Source organism: Musca vetustissima, unplaced genomic scaffold (genome assembly GCF_032173495.1).
Source record: "Musca vetustissima isolate MV318-11 ecotype Yass unplaced genomic scaffold, APGP_CSIRO_Mvet_v1 utg103336, whole genome shotgun sequence".
NCBI lineage: Eukaryota > Metazoa > Arthropoda > Insecta > Diptera > Muscidae > Musca > Musca vetustissima.
The window spans coordinates 1-6621 of NW_026880311.1; the positions used below are offsets into that span (position 1 = coordinate 1).

The window sequence follows — 6621 nt, forward strand, 5'->3', positions numbered from 1 at the left end:
AAGAAGCGTACCACTTCGGTTCGTCCAATAGCAGCGGTGCAAATAACAGAGTCTGAGACGGAATCCGTAACTGGGGGTTCAAGCATGTCCTCCAGTGCCAACATCCGACTATCCGAACCCGTAACTGCGGGTTTGAATCGTGTTCACCTATCAGAATCCGTAACTGCGGGTTCTTCGTCGACCAGTTCTGTATCCAGGCCAGATCCCATAACTGTGGGTGACTTGGTATTTGTTCGATGATCGGAGTCCGTATCTGCGGGCTCCTCGAATTTATACAGAAATTGTTGTCGCGTCTGCAATCGCCGGCACTCGCTTGGTGCGTGCAGAGATTTTCTCGCCATGTCCGTGCAAGCACGTATTCATATCGTAAATATAAAGCGGGACTGCACACGCTGCCTGGCCAAATGGCATCAAGCCAATGACTGTCATAGTCAAAAAGTGTGTTTGAAGTGTGGAAGTAGACACAACACACTATTACACAAAGATTCGGCGGATAGCGGCCATGTAACTAAAATGTCCGTCCGTTCTCGTGGAAACATAAGGTGTTGTCCGTATCGCAGTCCGATGTCAGGTCCGAGATTTAGATCAGATTCAACATCGTCCGCTGATAATCGACCAATCGCCAATTTTTGTAGTAACTCACTCGGGCCATTGCCCTTCCAACAGGTGTCGATAATTATCCCCCAGTCTCATCATGTCGGTCCTTCAATTCCAATTCATGCAGTATTGGATCCTTGTGGTAGGCAAAGCCAAAATAATCCGAATTAATAAGTTAGAACGGAATAACGGTACATTTAAAGTAGATATTTTATCCAATGTTAAAAATGGTATTTTTTGGCTATAAAATCGCATGGTCGTGTGCATTCTGTGAATATATTATTATAGAATTTTGTCCATTTTTGATATATAGTATTGGTATTTAATTAAATTGAATAGTTATATAACCCATAAGTTATTTTAATTTAGGTGTTTCGGGCTAAATATATCTAAGGTCCGTTTTTTTTAAATTCCTTCAATTAAGATAGGGCTTCCATATAGAGTGCAGTCGAGTTCAGCGTTGGTTTTTTTTTTATTTTATTTTATTTTTTTTGAGTGTCTGTCTAGAACATCATACTAATTTTTTTCCTGCGACTCTCGGATTTATGGCAATTTTTTGAAAAAATGCCATTTTGGTGTAGGAAGCTTTTTTTCATATACCACCGAACAATAGCATTGGTGTAACAATCATATATACACGGTTTTACCACATTACAACAAAATTTCGTCATTAATGATTAAAATAAAATTTCGTCATTAACACCAAACATCAACTTATACGAATAAGGCCTGTCTACCTTACATGCAATATTCGATGTTTAGAATGTATATTGCACATTTCATACCAACTGGTTTTGAAAAAGTTGAAAATTAATAGTTCCGATCGGACACTTTTCGAAGAAAGGAAGGAACGTATCATTAATGATTTGAAGGAAGAAATGCACATTATTGTTAACACAGTATCCGGATCAACAAACGATGGCAATACAGCTAGGTGTTTTTTTTTTTTTGGCAACCTGGCTTGGCATCGTCGGCAACTGGCGTTGATGAAAAATTAATTAAAAATGTTAGTATCATCCTTTCAACCATGTCCTGTGGATATGCTATTAATGCAGAGGCATTTAAATTACTTACTGAGGAAACATTTATTCTTTTCGTGGAATTATATCCTTGGTTCTATATGCCTTCAAGCATACACAATATATTAGTGCATGGAGCTGATATAATTAAATGTGCAGCTTTTCCCATTGGAATGTTGTCTGAAGAAGCCATGGAATCCAGAAATAAGGACTTTTGGAACTACAGGGAACTCTACACCAGAAAAATGAGTCGTAAGGAAACAATGAGGGATCTTTTCAATAGGTTGCTATTTTCTTCTGATCAAAAAATATCATGTTTGTCGTAGTACATCTCTTAACCATCGATATAGTGAGCCACCATCTGAAGAAGTCCTTAAACTACTGGAGGATCCAATTCAGATCAAACTGAATGTGATTAGTATTTAATAAGTAATGCCTAAATTTTATAATATATATATATATGCAAAATTTAATTATTTATATTAAATAATACACATAAATTATCCACAAAAAAGAAATATCTAAATTTATACCTTCCAATAATAATTAATTTACTAATTTTAATTATTTAATTAATTAATATTTAATAAAAAAAATTTCGAAAATTCACGAAATTTTATGTATAAATAGAAAAAAGGCATCATTTCATATAATGAAGTGCCTGATAAAAGGGTTACCTTGATAGGGTAAATTATGTAATCAATATTACATTCATTATTGTATTTAATAGAATTAAACTTTTTCTAAAAGTATTAAAAACTTTTGTGCATCGTACACCAAAATATATTTATTCAAAAGATAAGCTAATTAAGCTACTGGGCCCATACCCCATTTACAAAGGTTCTAATCCTTTTCTTTTTAATTTTTAATAATTCATCAAAAATTATATTTTTAGCTATTTTGATAATAGGAACTTTAATTGCTATCTCCGCAAACTCTTGAATAGGAGCCTGAATAGGTTTAGAAATTAATTTGTTAGCTAATAAGAGATAATAAATTTATCCCCCTAACCCAAAATAAGAGATAATAAATTAATATCATTACAGAAGCATCTTTAAAGTACTTTTTAACCCATTAATAAATTTCCATTAGCTTCTTCAAGTTTAATTGGTGCGTTTTTTTATTTGCAGTAATTTTAGTATTCATATTTAATATATTTAAAATTTTTATATCAATCAATTATTTTCATTACATGAAAAAAGTATTAAATTTGAAAAAGGTGGATTACCTCCATTTTTAGGATTTCTTCCAAAATTATTTGTAATCCAGTTACTTACTATAAATAATCAATTATTTTTATTGACTTTTTTAGTAATAATGACCTTAATTACTTTATATTTTTATATACGATTATGCTATATTGCTTTCATATTAAATTATTGTGAAATAACTGAATAACATTTTCATATTATAAATCATCAAATATAAGGCTTTTATTAATTTTTTCTTATATTTCAACTTTCGGGCTATTTTTAACTTATTCCTTATATTTCTTTTTTTAAGGCTTTAAGTTAAATAAACTAATAGCGTTCAAAGCTATCAATATAAGAATAATCTTTTAAGCCTTAGTAAATTTATTACTCCTTTAGAATTGCATTCTAATATCATTATTGACTATAAAGCTAATTGATTAAAGAGAATAATTCTCATAAATAAATATAAAATCTGTTGCCTAAACTTCAGCCATTTAATCGCAACAATGGTTATTTTCTACTAATCACAAAGATATTGGTACTTTATATTTTATCTTTGGAGCATGATCTGGTATAGTAGGAACTTCATTAAGAATTTTAATTCGAGCTGAATTAGGACACCCTGGTGCTCTAATTGCTGATGATCAAATTTATAATGTTATTGTAACTGCTCATGCCTATTATAATTGTAGGATTTGGAAATTGATTAGTTCCTTTAATATTGGGAGCTCCTGACATAGCATTTCCTCGAATGAATAATATAAGTTTCTGACTTTTACATCCTGCTTTAACTCTATTATTAGTTAGAAGTATAGTAGAAAAGGGAGCTGGTACAGGATGAACTGTTTACCCACCTTTATCTTCAATTATTGCTCATGGAGGAGCTTCTGTTGATTTAGCTATTTTCTCTCTTCATTTAGCTGGAATTTATAATTGTAGGATTTGGAAATTGATTAGTTCCTTTAATATTAGGAGCTCCTGACATAGCATTTCCTCGAATGAATAATATAAGTTTCTGACTTTTACATCCTGCTTTAACTCTATTATTAGTTAGAAGTATAGTAGAAAAGGGAGCTGGTACAGGATGAACTGTTTACCCACCTTTATCTTCAATTATTGCTCATTGAGGAGCTTCTGTTGATTTAGCTATTTTCTCTCTTCATTTAGCTGGAATTTCTTCAATTTTAGGGGCAGTAAATTTTATTACTACTGTAATTAATATACGAGCTACTGGTATTACATTTGATCGAATACCTTTATTTGTTTGATCAGTTGTAATTACTGCTTTATTACTTCTTCTTTCATTACCTGTATTAGCTGGAGCTATTACTATTATTATTGGACATCCAGAAGTATACATTTTAATTTTACCTGGATTTGGAGTAATCTGTTCTTTAGGAATAATTTATGCTATACTAGCAATTGGTGTTTTAGGATTTATTGTCTGAGCTCACCATATATTTACAGTTGGAATAGACGTTGACACTCGAGCTTATTTTACTTCAGCTACAATAATTATTGATGTACCTACAGAAATTAAGATTTTTAGTTGACAAGCTACATTATACGGAACTCAATTAAATTATTCTCCAGCTATTTTATGAGCTCTAGGATTTGTATTCTTATTTACTATAGGAGGATTAACAGGAGTTGTTTTAGCTAATTCTTCTGTTGATATTATTTTGACACATATTATGTAGTTGCTCATTTCCACTATGTTCTTTCTATAGGAGCTGTATTTGCTATTATAGCCGTATTTGTGCACTGATATCCATTATTTACTGGACTAACTTTAAATAACAACTATTAAAAGTCAATTTGTTATTATATTTATTGGTGTAAATCTAACATTCTTCCCTCAACATTTCTTAGGATTAGTCGGAATACCTCGACGATATTCAGATTATCCAGATGCTTATACAGCATGAAATGTAATTTCAACTATCGGATCAACAATTTCATTATTAGGAATTTTTATATTTATTCTATATTATCTGAGAAAGTTTGGTATCACAACGACAAGTAATCTTTCCAATTCAATTAAATTCATCAATTGAATGATTACCAAATACTCCACTTGCTGAACACAGATATAAGGAATTGCCTTTATTAGTTAATTTCTAATATGGCAGATTAGTGCAATGGATTTAAGCTCTATATATAAAGTATTTTACTTTTATTAGAAATTAATGTCAACATGAGCAAATTTAGGTTTACAAGGTAGTTCTTCTCCATTAATAGAACAATTAATTTGTTTTTTCATGATCACGCATAAATAATTTTAGTAATAATTACTGTTTTTGAACTGTTTTGAACTATTTTTTCCCTTCTTTACGACTTTTATATTTATTAGATGAAATTAATGAACCTTCAGTAACTTTAAAGACTATTGGACACCAATGATATTGAAGTTATGAATATTCAGATTTTAATAATGTAAAATTTGATTCTTACATAATTCCTACAAACGAACGGATTCCGTTTATTAGACGTAGACAATCGAGTAGTTCTTCCTATAAATTCTCAAATTCGGATTGTAGTAACTGCAGCTGATGTAATTCATTCATGAACTGTTCCAGCTTTAGGAGTAAAGGTTGATGGAGCACCTGGACGACTAAACCAAACTAATTTTTAATTAATCGACCTGGATTATTTTATGGTCAATGTTCAGAAATTTGTGGAGCAAATCATAGTTTTATACCAATTGTTATTGAAAGTATTCCTGTAAATTACTTTATTAAATGAATTTCTAAGAATAATTCTTCATTAGATGACTGAAAGCAAGTACTGGTCTCTTAAACCATTTTATAGTAAATTAGCACTTACTTCTAATGAAAAAATTAGTTAAAATATATAACATTAGTTTGTCAAACTAAAATTATTAATTTATTAATATTCTTTAATCCCTCAAATAGCACCTATTGGCTGATTAAGTTTATTTATTATTTTTTCAATTACTTTTGTAATTTTAAATGTAATGAATTACTACTCATATATTCCTTCAATACCTAAATCAAATTTAAATAATAAAACTTATTCAACAAAGTCATTGAACTGAAAATGATAACAAATTTATTCTCTGTGTTCGACCCTTCGTCAAGTATTTTTAATTTATCTTTTAATTGATTAAGGACTCTTATAGGAATTTTAATAATTCCATCTATATACTGATTAATACCATCTCGATATCACATTTTTTGAAATAATATTTTATTAACTCTTCAAAATTTCCACTAACATACCATTTGATAAAGGGTCCTTTAATCTGTCCGTCAATTGCACCACAGAGTCGTAAAAGCTATCGAAACTCTCACCTTGCTTCTGTTTACGGTCCCTGATTAATTCCCTGATGTCAACGTCAGAACGGGAATCACTATACTGCTGTTTCAATGCCATACACAAATCATTCCAAGAGACCCTGGAAACTGATCTGTGATATCTCCAAAACCAGTCAGCAGCTTTGGCTTCAAAAAGAGAACTCGCATTTCGACAGAGTAAATCAAAGTCCCCTTGAAGTGTTTGTACCGTTAGGGCCTTGACTCTATATATGAAATTCTCTACACTCAAACCATTCGGACTACCTGAGAATTTTATTTTCCAATTGGACATAATATGTAAGACCTTATCAGGTCTTGATGACAAATCTGATGACAGTGAGTTGTTAGAAGTGGATGGTCCAGAACGGCTAACGTTTAAATTTACATTACCCTGAGAGTGATTGTGAGATAATCCTAACATCTCCCGAAAAGTTTGTTCCTCAACTGCAGGCAAGGTATGCATCTGCCTAGATGGGGTGTTATGAATATTCGACG

At 31.2% G+C, this 6621-nt stretch overlaps 1 pseudogene; it reads left to right on the top strand.

Moving 5' to 3' along the window:
• The first annotated feature begins 84 nt into the window (after positions 1–84).
• Positions 85–5104, top strand: LOC133325864 (cytochrome c oxidase subunit 1-like; annotated as a pseudogene).
• The last annotated feature ends 1517 nt before the right edge of the window (positions 5105–6621 follow it).